Source organism: Belonocnema kinseyi, chromosome 4 (genome assembly GCF_010883055.1).
Source record: "Belonocnema kinseyi isolate 2016_QV_RU_SX_M_011 chromosome 4, B_treatae_v1, whole genome shotgun sequence".
Lineage (NCBI taxonomy): Eukaryota > Metazoa > Arthropoda > Insecta > Hymenoptera > Cynipidae > Belonocnema > Belonocnema kinseyi.
Genome location: NC_046660.1, coordinates 39,463,739 through 39,482,575, shown reverse-complemented (window position 1 = coordinate 39,482,575; position 18,837 = coordinate 39,463,739). Strand labels below are relative to the sequence as shown.

The 18,837-nt window shown below is 34.8% G+C and overlaps 1 pseudogene; it reads left to right on the top strand.

The window, feature by feature from the left end:
- The window catches only part of LOC117170855, a 27,006-nt pseudogene continuing 8,169 nt past the window's right edge, over positions 1-18,837 (top strand).

Genomic DNA, 18,837 nt, shown 5'->3' with positions numbered 1-18,837 from the left:
ATGGTCAGGTCATTTATTGATCAGGATCATCGAAAGTGGGACGTCTACTTGAACGAGTTCCGATTCGCCTACAACACAGCGCTACATAGTAACAATCAAGTAACTCCAGCGTTTCTTAATTTGCGCGGAAGACTATTCGCAGTTTAAGGAAGGGGGAGACCGAGTTGCCACCAGACCATCAGGTCTGAACAAATCAAATGGCAGGACTGGAGCGCTTGGGGGGGGGCTAAGTTCCAAGATCAGGCTTTCGTTAAGCAGGCGAGGTATTAGGATCAGCTTTATCTAGAACACCAATTCAAGGTCCGTGATAAGGTCAAGAAGCCGAATCAAGTTTGGTCGAAGAAAAGAACTCATGTAGCGGCCAAATTGGATCCTAAGTTCAATGAGCCCTTTATTGAGGTAGAAGTAATCTCACCCAACATCTACAAACTGACATCACTTGAAGGAAGATCGGTGGGGCGTTATCATGCCTTATTGATACTCAGTCAGACTCAGACAAGGGTAACTGCTTGATGCTCCGTACTCGCTCTTATTCTAACTGGGGTTGTTACCCCACAAGAAAAGCACCTCTTTTATTCTGTAATTCTCTGCATTATTATTTTGCATGAGCAGAAAGTAAATTAGTTGTGAAGTCCTCTTAAAGTAAGTTAATCGGTTAGCACGTAAGCAAAGTATGATTGCATATGCAGGTTCATTACAGGAACTTGAAAATTCTTAATAATTAGTAAAACGGATACGTTAAGTTAGCCTTTATCATTAAGTAAGGTTTTAATGGACGGGAGACACCTCACTGGTCAGATCGGTAATCAGAATAATTGACTTTAGGCGATTCCTAGAAGTAATTATTTAGGTACTTTGGTATCATACTTTCAATGAGGTTAATTTTTTTGTGTTGGCTTGCTTGTTATTGAAGCACCCGTAAATGATGGTGTGTGGAACCCGAGGTTGACAATTAACCAGTTTCAACATTTCAGTTTGTTTTTTTTACCAACTAAAAGACACAGAAGTGAAGGTGGCTGCCTGGCACTCGACTCGGTAGTTCGAGCCTTATGAGGAGGGAGTTGTCACGAGGCATTATAGACCCCGCATAAAAATAATTAATGCCAACCTCGGAAAAATTCCATATTTGAATTTATTTTATTTTTTATTAATTGGTAAACAAACCTTGTTACATGTCCTGCGGTCTTATATAAACTGGGTGAAGTACCACCCACAACAAACGAGCTTTCAAATTCGCCATTGTAAGGGTGACATAGTCATGGACCAAGAAGAGGAGGTTTCCCAGCACATGCGTAGTGTATGAGATTCCCACTCGCACAAGTGTGCTGGGAGACACAGGATCATGCGGCTGCGGAGAATCTGCGCGTTCACATGAGTCAGCGCTCCCGGAAACAGCAACGGATGGAATACGACCAGGGCCGACCCGTGGAATTGGTGGTTCGAAGGCGCGTCACCACGTTCCGGAGAGACTAACTGGTGACTGTCGCGATTTTTCACCCCTCTCTCTCTCTTTCTCTCCACTGATCTTTAGTGTCAATTTCGTGATACAAGTGCGCTCCGGTTCTCACTTGAGTCGACGAAACGAGACGACACTCGGTAGATAGTGGGTACAGCCACTATCCTAAAATTAAAGTAAGAGGAGATATATTTAAATGATTAAAGATAAGAGGAATGACACGAGGTCTCCGTCTTTGCCAGGTAGGCCCCTTTAATTAAATTTGTGTCCGCAGTAGCTTGTAAATTGTAGTTCAACGACATCTGCTGGAATGGTAGGCACACACCGTTGAAATAAAGTAGTTGCTGACCTCGGACATGGTCATGACTAAAATGTTCTTTGCGTAAATTCCATTCTCGATTGTCGGTACTTAATTGGAACTTATAATTTCCAATCAAACTGATGCGGTCTTCCACCCATTTAAGAGTTTAAATCTTGCTGAGTTCACGCCGAAGAGTGGTCACTCGGACCAAACCATGCCATAATGGAAAGTTAAATAAAATGGCCTCGAGCGAGCCAGAAAAATAATACTGTGTTGGGACACGGGTTCCCCCTGTAAATTATCGAATTGGGAATGATCGAAATATTAAAAAAATGAATTATATCCTAATGACGTGCTTGCATTTGTGTTGACCTAACTCCTCTTTCATGCTTCACTTCTTACTCACACCACTCTATCAGAGCGGTCCGAGCATTTAATTAATATGTCAATTCATTAAAAATTTTGATAGTTTTAATGAAAATTATCCGGCGCTCTTCAGGCTAATTGTGGGACTCATGTAAATATCGTAAAAGAACCTTACGATCTATTTGAAGTACAAAACAAAAAACAATATGTGCATCAAATTGTAAGTGGCTATTTGGGCGTCTCCGGAACTCATCGTTTGGCAGGACTGGCACTCGCTTGTCCCGTACGTTCGAAATTTATGTCCTGCAAATAATTTCGTGCTGTTCGCCCGCGCGGATTTACTTACTTTCTGGTATTTTCAAGACAATATTCATAAACAGTTCACGAAAATACATGAACGTACAAGGTTTTAAAAATATATCAAATTTATGACTTTGTTTTGAAAAAATTTCTAATCTCTACGGAAGTCGTGAGTTAGATTACACAGCCATACAAAAAAGGGTGTGCGGATCTGGTAATAAAACACACGTATTCATATGGATTTTGGGGCTCTGAACTTAAATTCGGTATCAAAAATCATCTGACCTCTCCTAACCTGAATTAACAGAAATTTATTGAACTACGCGTAAAGCTCAGGAAGCATATATTCACAGTAGCAAATGTGTGCTACATCGAATGGGTCAACTCAAACCTAACCTAGAAATAAATCTAACCTAGTCTAACCTAACCTAACCCCACGAAACACAATTAAACTGATTGTGTTGTCCCGTTGTGTTTGACGTACCGTGTGAATCAGCTTGGGCTTAACCTGCAAAGAGGTCAAACCTATCCTAACCTAAAAAAGCCTGACATGACCTGACCTAACCTAACCTAACTTAACTTCACGTAAAACAATTAAACTCATTGTGTTGTCCTGCTGTGTTTGCGATACCGTTTCATTCAGCTTCAGCTTAACCTTCAAAGAGGTTAAACCTATCCTAACCTGACAAAACCTGAGCTAACCTAACCTATTTGATTAAAATTCAACCACACGTGTAGCTATGTAGGCGTATGTTTCTCAGTCTTAAATGTGTGCTATATTTGATAGGTTAAGTCGATCTTAACCTACAAATGAATTTAACTTAACAGAACCTAACGAAATTTTGCATAACGCAACACAACTTAACTTAAGTGTTCCCGTTGTAAAACAATAAAATTCATTTCATAGTACTATGGGTGGTTAAAAGTTTATACGCACATTACTCATTTGAAGAAACTTAGAACTACAAGTAGAATTGACCCCATTTTAATTAACCTGACAATGTCTGTATCAATTAAAATGTAGAACTGTATCTTAAACATGCAAATGAATAAGAGTGTTATTCAACATTTTTTCTCTGCTTTTCTTAGACTTAAGGGATATATTTATACTATCTTTCGTGTTTACATTTTACCTTGCCTTGACAAATGAGCCCAAGCTTCATGTGGAGGGGTGGTAGTAAAATTTTTTCTGGATCAACGAGGCTTTGGTTGATGATATTATGAGAACCAGGTTTGAATGAATCTCTTAAAGGCCAATGTTTTTTGATGTAATGATTGGCTCGATCACTGCTATTCCACAGGCATATAAAGCATGGCTCTCTCGTGCAACCCGATTGTTGGCCTAATATCATTGTTATGATTTTGAGATCACCACATATTTTCCATTTGTGATTCGTGTAATCAACTTTTTCAAGAAGCATTTTAACATTGTTATATTCTTCTTTGACGACCCTTGAATGAGATATAGGGATAGGAGCGTAAGTATTCGTGTTATGTAGCAAAACAGCCTTAATGCTGCGTTTTGACTAATCAATGAAAAGTCGCCATTCTTCGTCTTTGTACACATTTTTCTTCAAGTGGTTCATTAGTCCGTTAACGTCAGTGAAATACACTAAATACGTCTCTTCGTCTTTAACGAAAAAGTTTCTGAATTCTAGTTCTAGTTGCGACACTAATATTGGAACCTTCAGTTTCATTTTATGCACTCCATATTCATCTTTTTTGTCATTTTCATCGGAATCATCAGAACTATTTTCTGTTCGATAACTGGTTTCACTACCGTCTCCATGACGTTGACTTTCAACTTCCATTGTATCATCTTCTAAAGCACTTAAATCAGTCTGGCGTGTATTTTTATTGATTTTAGTTGCTTTTGTGACTGTGCACACATTAATGTACGAAATGTTATTTTTATTTTTGGCGTTGAACCCTTTGACGGAATTCATGCAAAAGTAGCAGTCCTGCGCAATAACGGGTTTTTTCCATGTGGTTGGCGTAGAATACTTGCGGTACTTTTCGTTGTTTAAATCTTTTAGACGATACAACATAAGTCTGCAGGAATTGCAAATGACGTGAGGAATCCATTTTGTTTCTTGGTACAGGAATTTACGGTCAAAACACTTTTCGTAAAGACTTTTCACTTCCTCGTTGATTGATTTTCGCAAACTGCTTACTTCATATTTACTACAAATGTAACAGAATGAATCTGAGCTATTCTTGCAGGCATGCGATTGAGAAATGCTCGCGGTTTTTTTCCTTGTAGCATGAGACTACACCAACCAAGCGATCCATTGATGAACGGCTACGGTTGCATGATGACGACGCCGGAGAGCCCGTTTTCTCATTCTGACCAGACGCCGATACTGGAGTTTTTCCCTGCATCGTAATACACTTTTTACTTGTGTCTGCCATGACAGCATGAACGCCGTTTACCCAGGGACTCAGCCAATGTGGATCCGTTGCCCACCGTCACCACGTGGAGGTGCCCTGCTTACAGACACAGGCGAATAATGCTAGCAACAAGCGGTTACGAAACTCCAGACATTTACTGATATTAATGTCAAAATATGAAAGTACGCAAGAACAGGGTTGCCAGCGTAAACCGTTAGGTTAGGTCAGGTTTTGTTAGGTTATGATAGGTTAAACCTCTATGTAGGTTAAGCCGAAGCTGAATGAAACGGTACCGCAAACACAACGGGACAACACAGTCAGTTTAATTGTGTTTCGTGAGGTTAGGTTAGGTTAGGTTATGCTAGGTTAGATTTATTCCTAGGTTAGGCTCGAGTTGACCCATTCGATGTAGCACACATTTGCTATTAATTCTGTCAATTCAGGTTAGGTGAGGTCAGGTTCTGTTGGGTAAAGTTATGTTAAATAAGTTGATATCAGGCAAGGGTTGATCCTTCACAGTTTTTGAGATGAAGAATGAAGAATGAAGATTGTTCGCATTTGATTTTTGACGTTCGATACTTATAGAGAATTTTATTGCGCATTTTTGTTGTATTGCATTTAATTTTCTGCGTTGTTTAGTTTCTATGTTATTTAAGGAAAACTAAATTTTTCATCGAAATAAAATTTAATACCTTTTTGCGTTCAACTAGCCAGATCTTCGTTGGAAAGTGATATTTTCACTTAAAAATTGTATGTAACGTTGTCGAATAAACTCTATGACTATAAGCGTGATCACGAACCTTAATATACACTTTAGGGTCGTGCATTGAAGTTAAAAAAATATTTTCTTCGGAATCTTGGATGCTTACATAAAAACGAAAGTGTTGTTTGAGGAAGTTTCGAATTCTGAAAATTTCCAGCGAGACAAATGTTCCTTGGGGATCAAAGAAGTTTTTTCAAAAAGTTTTAGCTCTTTAGTCATTTGGGGAAAAAAGTAAGGGCGATGAGAACATTATGTACGGCGTGCTGCGTTCGACTCGAATCGAGAAAACATAGCGCAGCGGTATAAATTCACTACGCAGACATGTTGATTGTTGATATATATTGCTTATTTAATTTATTATTGAGAAATTTGAACTTCATCATCTAAACATGAACTGTCCTTATTTCTAAAAGCTTTTGCAATATTTCGCTCTCATATTCCCTCATTTTTTTGCTTTTTTCGCCCTTTTGTTGATTGATTAGTTGGCATATCACGTATTTTGAAAAGTTTTGAGCAGAATTGTTTGTTGATAAGTAACATTTTCTAAATTCTTTGTTCATATGGGAGAAACCATTCATTTGTTTACAATCTTGAGCCGCCGCCCTATGTTTTCTCGAACCGCATCGAACGCAGCACGCCGTAAATAATTTTCACATCGTCCTCACTTTTTTCCTCTAATGACTAAAAATCTAAAACTGTTTGGAAAAACTTCTTCGATCGTTGAAAAACATTTTTCCTGCTGGAAGTTTTTAAAATTCTAAACTTCACTGCATGCACTCAAAATTCCGAAAAAAAATTTTTTTTATTTCACTGCAGGACCTAAAATGTTTTGTAAAGTTCGTGATCACTCTAATATTCGTAGAGTATGTTTAAGAATACATAGAAACTGAACAATGCAGGAATTTAATTGCCATATAAAAAAGATACGCAATAAAATTATCTACAAGTATCGACTGTCAAAAATCAAATTTGTACAATCTTCTACATTTGCTCCGCGGACAATACTTCTCCGCGTGTTAGAGCGCGATTTACGATTTAAACAAAAACTACGTGTCCCATCGACAATTATTTCCCTATTTTTTTAAAAACTAATTTTGTATATTTATTTTTTCATAGCTTGTGTCGTTTGTCTAAAACTTTAATTTTTATTGTTAATGTTTTTTTTTACGACTCCAATAAAAAACAATGCGTCCTATCGAAAAGTGATTTTCGAAAAATTTTTTAATCTTTTTAGGGCGCGCAATTTTAGTTCATTCATTTTTTCACGTGTCTTCCATGGTTTGACCGCAGAATGGAATTTTTTATTTTTTATTATGTTTTGTAGGATCGAAATTTGAATTTTCAACTTTTCAACAAAACTAAAAATTTGTGATAACAATTTTGTCGGGATTTAAAAAATCAACGTTTTTCTTCTCTTGACTTCTTTCCATTTCATGCGTTGTTTGGCTTAAGATGTTTTTTTTTATTTGAAAATGCTACAAAATAGATGGTTTTAAAACTCGCTTTTTTCTGTAGTTCTTAGAAGAGTGTGCCAAGCTGAATCCAAACTGATCAATCTTTCGAAAGTTTTTGTACCTACATAATACAGATTATAGGCTACAGACTGCAGACTACAGACAGACACATTCTTAAGAATCGTTTCTTATGACTCAGCGGGCCCCAAAACGTGATGATCTGATGAAAACCGACAAAGTGCAATTTTACATAAAACCAATACCTTCTCATTATAATAAGAGTATAAAAAAGATTCTGTATGAATGTCAAACTTAGGTGATTATTTAGACCAAAGAAATAAAAAATGGAAGAAACGGATTTGGTCGATTGCCTTCTCATTTTTTTCCTCTTTTTAATTTTTGTCCAAAGGGACAACATTTTTAGAGAAATAAAAAAGGAAAAGTTTTTTCATATTGCAATGCGAATATTTTCTTCGACTTTTCTTAGTTTCCGATAAAAGTTCTAAATTTTTTGCTTTGAACTATTGAATGAGTAGTACGGTATTTTGTGTTCAATTCAACACAAACATCTATTGCTGGTAGTCGGATAAAGCCGTTTATGTGTTGACGAAATTAAATATTTAAAAACTGATGTTGGGAATTAACCCATTGAATCGTTCGTATCACTTTTTGCTTTGTATTTTTCATTTCCAGATTTGTATTCATTAGGACGGAATCTTGATCTCGTCTTCCTTCTAAGGAAATATTTCATTTGTTTTACACTATAGACTGTGTTAGGAAATGTGGTGGTCTTCGACTGGAAGTGGTATATTTATAAGATTCCACAAGATATTAATTCACTTTTTTTAAATTAATCTGACCGAATGTACTGGACTTGGGATTCCCTGCAAAATCTCATTATTCATGCGTGCGTTTGTAGTACAAAAATGTTCGTAACTAGTTAAATTTAAATTAAAGTTTAAACTAATTTTAATTTGGAAAATTTTTATTTAAACTCTCAATAATAATAATAATAATTTCTGGTTAAAAAATATGAATCCGCGCTATCGTTTTAAATTCTCTAAATTAACACTTACCCTTAACTTCAAATCGCGTTAATACAAGTGTGAAGAAATGAAACATGTCCATTTACCAAGTTAATAAAAACATTATAAAAAAAAGTTTTCTTGGATATCATGACAGTGTCTTCACTGTTTTAATAGTTGGGTCAATTAAAAAACGATATCTTCCAAAAAAAACATCGAAGATATCATCTAACTATATCCAAAAATGAGTGCATCTTCGTATTTAAAAAAAATTTGAAAAACTAATTTTCTTCTTTCCAGTTCTACGACAATCATAGAAATAAAAAAATCCCTCTTTTAAATTCAGAAAAAAATCGAAAATGAACACTTTCTCTCCTCCGACTCAATAACAAGATATATTTTTTAATTATCTTCTTATAATTAAAAAAAAAACAAAAATGAAAAATTCTTTTTTTAAAAACAATAAAATAATAAAAATAAAAAATGGCCTCTTCCAATTAAAGAAAAAACGGTATCACTTTCAACTCAATAAAATCTTTACAAATATAAAATGTACTACCAATTTAATAAAAATTAGAAGTTTATGATTTTTTTAATAAAAAAATTTTGAACTGATTGGGTTAAAAATTTAATATTATCGACTGAAACAATATTTAAAAGGATTTTAAATAAAATAAAATCGTTTAATCAATTAATGTATTAATTTTAAGTTATTTTTATATTAAAATTACATTATAAATTTTGAATCAGCACATTTCAATTTGCTTAATTATTGGGGCTTTCGTATTGAAAGTTGAAAAAGCTGAAAAAAGTCAAAATCTGTAAATTGTGTAATTTAAAACCGATTAGGAATCATATTCTAAAATATTTTTTGTACAATTTTTAAAACTCGAAGTAAAGTTTAGTTTTGAAAACCATTAATTAATTTTCATTTTTCTATTTTTAAATCCTTTAAATTAAAAATTTATGTTAAAAATGACGACATAAAATCAAAAAATTATCAAGTAAAAGATTTTTGAATTAGCGTTGTTAAGGAAAGGATGTAGGAATGAAAACAGTTAACAACTAAACTTAACATTAAAAAAAAGTTGGAATCGAATTTATTTTTCATTGAAATAAATTATGCGGTATGATATTTGTGTTATTCCAAGTGATTTGATAGATGGTTCTTCTAAAATTTTGTGTAAAGTTGTTGTGAATAAATAAATTCACTATCATACTCATTTTTCGGCTTTTTGCGGTTTAAAAAAACTCCCGGAGATTTCCCGGTTTTCTATCCAACGACTACCCCACAAATGATAAGTTAACAAAGCTTCAAATATAGATTATTGGGAAAATAAAATTCAGTAAATGATAGTTCTACATCTGCTCTAAGTGTGAGTAAAATATTGAAAACTTAAAATTACCTTGAAAATTCTGAATATGGAGGTTTACGTTGCCATATTTATTATCTTATTTTAATTACGTTAAATAATAAATAATTATTCTTCCATCTTAATTTTGAAGGGAAATGTCCAAAATTGTTGTCTGAAATAATTGCACATTTTTCAGGAGGTTTGAACATAATTTTTTCCTGAATATATTTTACTGAAAAGATGAATATTTTAAATATGCTCCGAATTTTTAACAACTACTAAAAAATTTAACAGAAATTTATAAGAAAAAATGAGTAATCTTATTTTTCTTGCAGCCGCAAGTAGGCTAGAGTTCAATATAATAAAGGCATTTTTTGCTAAGAGTTGGATTTTTTTAGTGGTAATTATAACTTTTCTAAAAGCTTGTACCACTTGGGAATTTGTTATCCTACTATTAAGTTACTTTCAGAAATTAAGTAACATTATTTGACTTTATATATAAAAATTGAATGGGACGGTTACTTCTTTGCAAAACGTAGACGCCTACGATGAATTTAATTTAATAATAAGATTTTCAGCATTATAGCTTCCAGGGGCAGGGGCCTGTAAAATGTTCACCCTGGTAAAAATGGACCATTAATTGCATATTGAGGTCCACTTCATTGCTTTTATTTCTTCAAAGAATCGTTTTTCTAATTAGTATGTTGCATATTCAGATATATGCAAATAAAATTTTGTTTTGCAAATTTATGAATATTTACACTTTTAAAACTCGTAACGAAATTTTAAAAAATTTCTGATTTTTTCTTTAAATGGATGCAATTTCTAAACTGATATAGATAGTATGCAGTTTACTTTTCATTTTATTAGTTCTTTTCATTCTCAAAAAGGCAAGCGTGAAAATTATTTTGAAAAAGAATTTGAAATAATAGTTAAAATCCTAGAAATGGTTCTAGATAATCTATTCTTATCGCATAGCATGTAAATAGAAAACATCAATAGGATTCATCTGTATCAATTTCTTCAGTTATTATGTTCTCGAAAAAACTAGACTCCGTTGACAGTGGTAATATTATAATTAATTTTCATTACATCGACGTGTCAAAATAGCAATGTGCCATCTGGGCAGAACCAAATAAAAAGTTTTCTCGCTTCAGAGGGCGTTAGTGTTCTTAATACTATATATAGGGGATACTCAAGATTCCACGTTTCGCCACTCGAGATGGCACCTTTTTATTTCATCCTACCGAGACGGCACCTTGCGATTTGGACCCCTCGACATGTGATTATTTTATCTAGAATTTTGAAATGCAGTTATTGTATAAATTATATTTAAATATATATTATATTCTATAATGATTTATATAAATGTTTAATGAATAGGTGGTACCAATTTAAAAAATCTTGAAATTGAAAGAAAGATTCTAAAAACAAACGTTTCAGTCTTCGCTGAATAGCCATTGTCATTAAATCCGGAATGCGCAGACAACATCGTGAGAAATCTTTCTCCACAGTAGTTTGATATATTGGATTTTTCTAATTCAAAAAGAAAATATGCATCTCGATCTTTCTATTCCTGAATGCAATCGGACTGCTAATATCTTATTATTATACAAGGAAGAAAAACTAACAAAAGGAGAGAATGCACCTCGAGAATAGCTATTATATTCAAAATCATTAGATTCTGTAATATGCAAAACATGTAAATTATATAGATAAAAAATTAGTCTTCTTTAACACGTGGTTACAAATATAGGAAGAATCATCAGATTAAGAACTTTGGTAATGAAGGCACACAAAATGTATCGTATCTTTCTAAGAGCATTTTCAATGAATTCATTGAATTAATTTATGATTGTGTTCTAGATCAAATAGTTTTAGGAATACAGTCAAGAAAATATTACTCAATATGTGCAGAGTCTGCTGCAGACATATCGCATATAGATCAGCACACATTTATTTTGAAATACAATAATAAAAACGGCAAACCTGTTAAAAGATTTACAAAATTTATTTAAACAAATGGTCGCGCTGCTGATTGATTAGAAAGTGCCGTTCTTGAGACTCTAACAAGTACAGATAACGAGTTAAAATATTACCGCGGTTAGTCTTATGATAATGCACCTAATATGTCAGGGCAATATACAGGCCTAAAATCATTAATCAAGGAACATAACCCCTTAGCTATGTATTTACCTTGTTGAAACAATTGTTTGAATCTTGCAGAGAATTGTGCGGCAGATTGATGTTTTAAATCCACCATTTTTTTCATGTTTGTGTAAGACATGTAAACTTTTTTAGTGTTTCTCCTAGTACATGGTCGAAAATTAAAGAAAATTAATGTATATTATTGGCAAAATGCGTTTCGAATGATACACGGTAAAAAATCTGGGCGGAGGCGGGCACAATATACCATAAAACCAATATTGTCTGCGTGGGCTATACATCTATCGGTTTGAAAATGAAACCACGGGGCTTAATTCTTCTAGGACCAGCTTGATTCAGGTGGCGAACGCACGACTGGGAGTTGAACAGTCATGTCATTCGAATAAAACTCTAATCCCAGATACTTACACTAAGAAAACTGTTTGGCTGGAACAACAAAAATTTTGTTGACACCTTTTGTTGACCAAACAAAATTGTTTTGTTGGCATAACCAACAAACAATCAAATTATTTTTTGTCTCAAATAAATTATTTTGCCATATACAAAACATTGTTTTATCGGCGTTGTTAAATATTTTTTAGGTCAAAAATATTTTTTGTTTGAAAATTTAATTTTTCTTCAGCTCCTCATATTAATAATGTAAATTTTGTAAAAATACAACCAAAGTCGATAAAGAATTCAAAACAAGTACCTCCCACACGGAATCGTTATCATCACCACCTTCAAACAATTCAGTTGGTGATTTATTTTATACTTTGTGAAAAGGACTATTATCCTGATTCGATTTTCAATTGGAGATACCTTTTCCCCTTAACACGATGTAATCTCATAGCTTTCATTCAAATTTTCTTTGTATTCTAAGCACTTCGTTTGCCAAAAGTTTTTCAACGAAAGTACCATCAGACGTTCTCTACGAAAAGAGAGAAACAATTGTTTACACTCTACGATAAATGAACAATTATACTATTTCATTTACAAGGTATCAAGTATCCATAATGTCTAATCACTCACTTAGATTACTTTAAACAGCACGTCTGAATATACGGAAATACGCTACTTCACCGGTATTAGCCGCCATCATGAAAATTAATTTGCACACATGTGCACGTGGTCCCACTGAACAAGTGTGCATACATGGTTGCATCTTTCGTTGGCCTCACTAAATAGTTTTGTGGGTTCAACAAAAATTTGTTAAGGACAACAAAATAAGACTAAACAAAACAGTTTTGTATTAAGAACCAAATATTTTGTTTCGCCAACAAAATGATTTTGTCCTAACAACCAAAGTTTTGCTCTAACAACAAAAAATGCTCAACAAAATCGTTCCGTTGCGAATACTAAATTTTTTTCTTAGTGTACATCATAATGAAGACAGTAGATTACTCTTTCTTAAATTAATCACAAACCCTAATTTTGTCAAAAGGTTACAAGCATGGTCAACATTTCTCTGACAATCGACCGCATTATTTCCGAAAAGGAGCATATTATCTAAATAAATTACCTATTTCAAACCTAGCGATCTTAAATGTGAAACAACCGGCTTCATCAGTTTTGTGAAGGTAAACGGTGCTGTACTCATACCAAAAGGTATACCAGTATATTCGTAGAGAATTCCCAAAAACGTAAACCTTAAAAACTTTCTATCTGTATCCGCGGCCGGAATCAAATGACAGGCATCTTTCAGATCGAGGGTTGCCATATAACATCCTGGTCTAATTATTCTTCTAACTGTTTTATTATCTTCAAGTTTAAAATGATCAGGTTGAAGAAACTTATTTAATTAGTTAAGGGGGCGACCCATGTAACACCTAAAACATAAGGGCATATTTTGGGTAATTTTTGGGGGGATGAAGAATATAACGAATCTTTCCCAACTTTTATGGTTTATTAGGGCACTCTAGTTTCTCACAGATTCGTTTAAAACGAAAAAATATCAAAGTTCATCAAAGTATATATTGATAGCTTCTGTGTGAACCAAAAAAAATTTTTTTAAATAATCATTTTTGACAAAATGACGTCCTTTAAAAAAATCTGATTTTCAACCAATAATTTGCATAAAATTGTTCAGAAAATTATTGTTTATACATTGTTTTCCAGTTCAGAGCGGTTCACACAGAAGAAAATAATTTCAACTATATGTGTATGCAAGGAGAACTCTATTGGTCAATAACTTTTTGAGTTATCTTCCGGGCAATTATGAAAAATATGAAACCGAGAAAAACGCGTTCAAAGATTTTTACGTTGAAAAAAGGCAGTATCAGCAGGCTAGCTGAAGGCGCGCGGGGCGCCTTTTAGAGGTTAAAGAATGTGCCTGGGACTTTTTTGAAGTCGTTACATGGGTCGTCCCTTTTAATATTTAGAATTACACGACAAGAACCGTCTTTTTTTTGGCAGAATAAAAATTTTCGATATGAATTGACCTTCACAACGTTTTGCTATTTGGATTGCTGTTATTTTTATTAATTCGAAAAATTGTTCATTCATCATTCTAGTTTCATATATCGACCACTGAGATTTATTAGCTGATATCAATTGATAAACCTTAAACGTGAAAAGAATTTTATAGCCCTTAATCCAGATCAGTATATTTTTATTAGACGTTAATTTTTCCCACTGCTTAATAAAATACTTTAAACGATCTGCATAACTCACCATGCTTATCACCTTGCCCCGCGGTTTGCTTACCTTTGCAGTCCCCTGGTCTCTCTTTGGCCTAGTGTCGATGTTCTCTCCCCGCCGAACATCTAGCTGCTCTGATGAGCCGAATTAGATTGACGTCTCGCTTGTTGCCGACGTGGCGTGCCCTGCAAGTTTTTTGCTTGATTGTTTTGCTCTGATTATTTTTCGCCTTGAGAGCACTACTGGTTGTAGTTAAAGCTTTTGCCACCTTAACTCGATCCGCTAGGTTGGTACCAAATTAACACTTATCCACCTCCGTAGAACTAAGCGTATCTCGCAAGGAAGTACCTGTGTTTTTTTAAAACCAGACTCTTGTGAATCAAAGATTCTTCAAATTGTAGATCAGAAAAAATTCTGAGTACGCCACTCACTATTTCCAGCATCTGCAGTTTTCTTTCGTTTTTCAAATTCAGGGCAAATGATACTAAGCTCATCAAGCCTCACAGACCAAAAGTAATTCTTTGTTGTGTCACCATAATACGCAAATTACTTTTAATTATTGCAGCTTGTGAGGAAATTTAGTAATTTAGGTCTTTTTCTCTTTAGTCGACAAGCCCTTCTTAATAATTTCCTTAATCCTTATGACTAAATCTCCGGGAGCTTCTGGTGCTAATATTCTATCTAGCTTTATTCTCTCACCAATCACTTCCAATTCTTGCGCCGAAAGAGTTTTTTTGTGTTTAAACTTTGAATATTAGAATCTGGTTCAACATTTTTTGGTTCATCTATTTTATCACCTGAAGATGATTCTTTTATTGAATCTGTCTGGGACTGACCTATAACTTGACGACTGCACCACCTCTAGTAATTTCTGAGTCTACTCTATTTATTGAAGCACCCAATTCGCTTCGAACAGAGTTTCTGTCTAAACTTCCATCACACCGTAAAGGACAACTTTTTCTTGAAGAGCAACTCCTTTGACGTCTTGGATTCCTCTCGAACTCATCGAAACGCTCATCTTTATTCTACTTTATTGTATCGCTCCGCCGCGGGCGACTGTGAAGTCTAAAGGTCGGTAAAAAGCTATCAATCGAACTACTGTATCCCCTGTCCGATAAGATTATACTATATTCAACTCTGATGAATATTGAAACCGTATCGTGACATAATTGGGCTCTTAAATTTTTCATCCTATTGAAAGCTGCAAAATGGGTCCTAAAAACGATTCTGAAGCTGTTGTTGATCCAAGGTTAAAAGCTTATGCAATAAAAATATTAAAAGTTATCGATGCGTCTGGAATGCCATTAATAGTGGTATGACTGAAGAAGATTGTTTGGCAAACTAGAGAAAGTGAAGAAAGAAAAAGCGTAAACCAGTGTGTTGTATCAGGAAACCTTACCACATATTGATATCTTCTACTCTGATGATATTTTAAGTTTTCTTTCAGAATCTGGAAACCACAGTTTCTCGATTGTTCTTAGGCATTAAAATCTTCTGGATATCCTCTTACGTACAGCATCAAGTTAATATTGTGCTTGATCTACCCAATACGTACACGAAAACAATCCCTCAAGCTCATACACATTTATTTGGTTTGTCTCCCTAGATTTCAATGAAAGTATATGTTACAAATTATAAAAATTGTTGATAGTTTAATGTAGTTTTTTGACATACAAACTTAAGCAATTGGTTGGCCAGTCATCAATGATACGACGAGTTCCATTTCAAATGAGGCAACATTTCAAGAAAAATCTGGGGCATGGTGATAAAATGGTTTTCCATTTAAATCTAACATTCTATATTGGAAGCAAAAAGATATTTACAGTTTAACTATAATTAAATCATTCCCTGTATATACTGAAAACATAAGAGATTTTGTTTTCATAATACAATATTTCACGAACAAGCGTACATATGATGAATTTTCTTTTCTCATTTCACTTATGAGCTCGTGCTCATTCTATTTATTTGCCCAAAAAGTTTAAAAATGAAAAAAATGAAACTTTTTTATAATATGCCTAAAAATATAATAACTTAAAAGTCCCACACTGTGGAGCTAAACTGATTTTCATCTGAAGTTTTTTTGCAACTGGGATTTTATTGTTGATTACAGTTCTTGGCGTCCAAAAAAATTGATGATTAAATTCTAAGTAATCGATAGAGCCCTTTTGGAAAAAATGAATTTACGGATTTTATTAATTTATAACGAAAAAAATTGCGAAAGATCCGGCATCGACAATTGGTAATCAGCACAAGTGAAAGAGGTTTTTGCCGAAAGGGCTGAAACAGGAAATCTGGGCCACATAATATATATCCATTGATAGAAAGAATAATATAATCAACAATCGAATGACACAATATATATCATGTAAATCAAAATTTTAGACATTCATAAAATTTTAAACAATTGTATAAATTAACCTAATTTTTTCACTATTTGACAATATATTCACAATTGCATAATTGCATAATGGCTCGCAAGTTTAAGCGCGCCTAGGGCGCGCGACTGTTCGTTCTCGCTCTTCGCGATCAATAATATACTTATCTCTCGCCTCGCGCTCGATAATGTATTTACCTCATACTACACGATCAGTCTTCGTATAGTACCCACATTGTGCACGGACTTGTTTATGATCAAAGCATCGACAACAGTAATTTAGTGCTAGTGAATTCTCTTTTATTAAAGCTCTTTCCGCATTAACGAACACATTCTCATCACACATCTCGTGCTTCGCACTCAAATATGTCCCTCAAATTAAACATAATTTTCATGAATGTATATGATTACAATTGCAGAACAGTCATTGTTATTACAACAGACGTAGTTTATTTGTCTCGTTAAAAAAACTTGTTAACAAGCATTTTATTGCAACATCTATCTTTCTTTCAATAACTGAATTTGCTCATTTCCAATTTTATTTTTACGACTTGAACTTTAAACATATTTTCTACAAAGCAACCTTGCTATGTCTTGACTTCTAAATTATATACCTAACCACAGTGAGGAAGGACTTCGCCGGGAGCGGGTGTTAATCTGGAAAATTGCACCCGCTTCCAGCAAAATCCCGATAAAATTTCAGCCACAACCACGTCTCACGCCCATGAGATACGGCTTTAAACTCTATAAAGAAATCAATACGACGATCCAGCAAAAGCCTCATGCACGCTAAGAACACGGAGCGACCCAAGGACTACCACCTTCTGCATTTTTCCCGCAAGTGTTTTAGCATATTGTTGACACGCAGGGATGCTTTTTAGGCCATTAGCAAGTAAAAGCTTGGCACCTCCGAGAGCGGCGATGATAAGGACGATTAGTTTAACACAATATTCCCGCTACAATCGTTGCAACTCCCTTATAAGGTCCCGATAACTCTCTTTCTTTTCATTCTCCTTGGTTATGCTGTTTTTGTCAGCTGGTGCCGAAAATCCGATAACGAACACGGTTCGCTTCTCGAAGTCAAGAAGAATCATGTCAGGCCTCGAGTGACCAACAGAAACAATTGTCGAGAATATAAAATTCCAGTATATGCGGCACTTCCCATTCTCGACAATTGACTCAATTTTCCTAGGAGAATTTAGAGGAGCGATATTAAGGTTAATACCGTAAGAGTGACAGAGATGGTAATAAAGCACTCTCATTGCCGCATTGTGCCTTTGAATGCAGGTCGTTCCCACGTGAGTTAGACAACTAGATAGTATGTGAGATAAATGCTCGGAGTGTGCATGTCAGAGTTCAATCCGGGCGATTTAAGGAAAGCAAACGTTAGCTCACAAGACATTGACTGATCCTTCACATTCCTGTGGAAGATACCGTGCATCCTCTTATCGAGGAGCTGTTAACGAAAGTTTTTCTCTTGTGCTTTCTTAATCCGGGCTTTCAGGAGTAAGTACTCGAGATAGATGATATTTGATACATTTTGCTCACCCCTAATACTGAAGTCAAGTCCAAATGTTTCAGCAGCCTCCTCCGTTGCTTTGTACAGAAACGCTCCTTTGCCAACTTCTTCGTGATTTCTGATTATTTTAAGAAGAGGGTCTCTTCCATTTGCAACTCTATGTGTTGTACCCAGAATAATCCTGTTGTGAAGACATTCAAGACGACAAGCATGTTCGTTGCAGATACTTTGTTCCTCGCTGACAGTTCGGCAGACCAAATCTGTCGGATGAGACGTTTGTATGTGCTTCGGGGAGTATCCTTTATAGATGTTATATCCTGAATGCGGCTCTGTGGCACGCCCACGTATGTATAAGTCTCTTCAGCGCAAAGCTGTCTTATTGCGCTTCTATTAACGAGCTCAGGATCTTCAGGGATGCCATTAAGTTGTCCTCGCTTCAAATAAACCTTGGCGCATTTGTCCAACCCAAATTCCATTCCAATTTCCTTAGTATATCGTTCGACAATCCCCAGAGCTAGATGCAGTTGCTCTCTGTTTTTAGCATAGATCTTAAGATCGTCCACGTAAAATACATGAGTGACCTTATACTTTCGATCTGCAGGTTTACTGCACAAGTACTTGTCCGAATGGCGCAGTGCTAGAGATAGCGGCATCAATCTCTCTATGCACCCAACTATTTGCGGATGAACCTTTAAGATTTCCAAAAGACAAATGATAAGTCTATGGGATGTAGAATCGAAAGCTT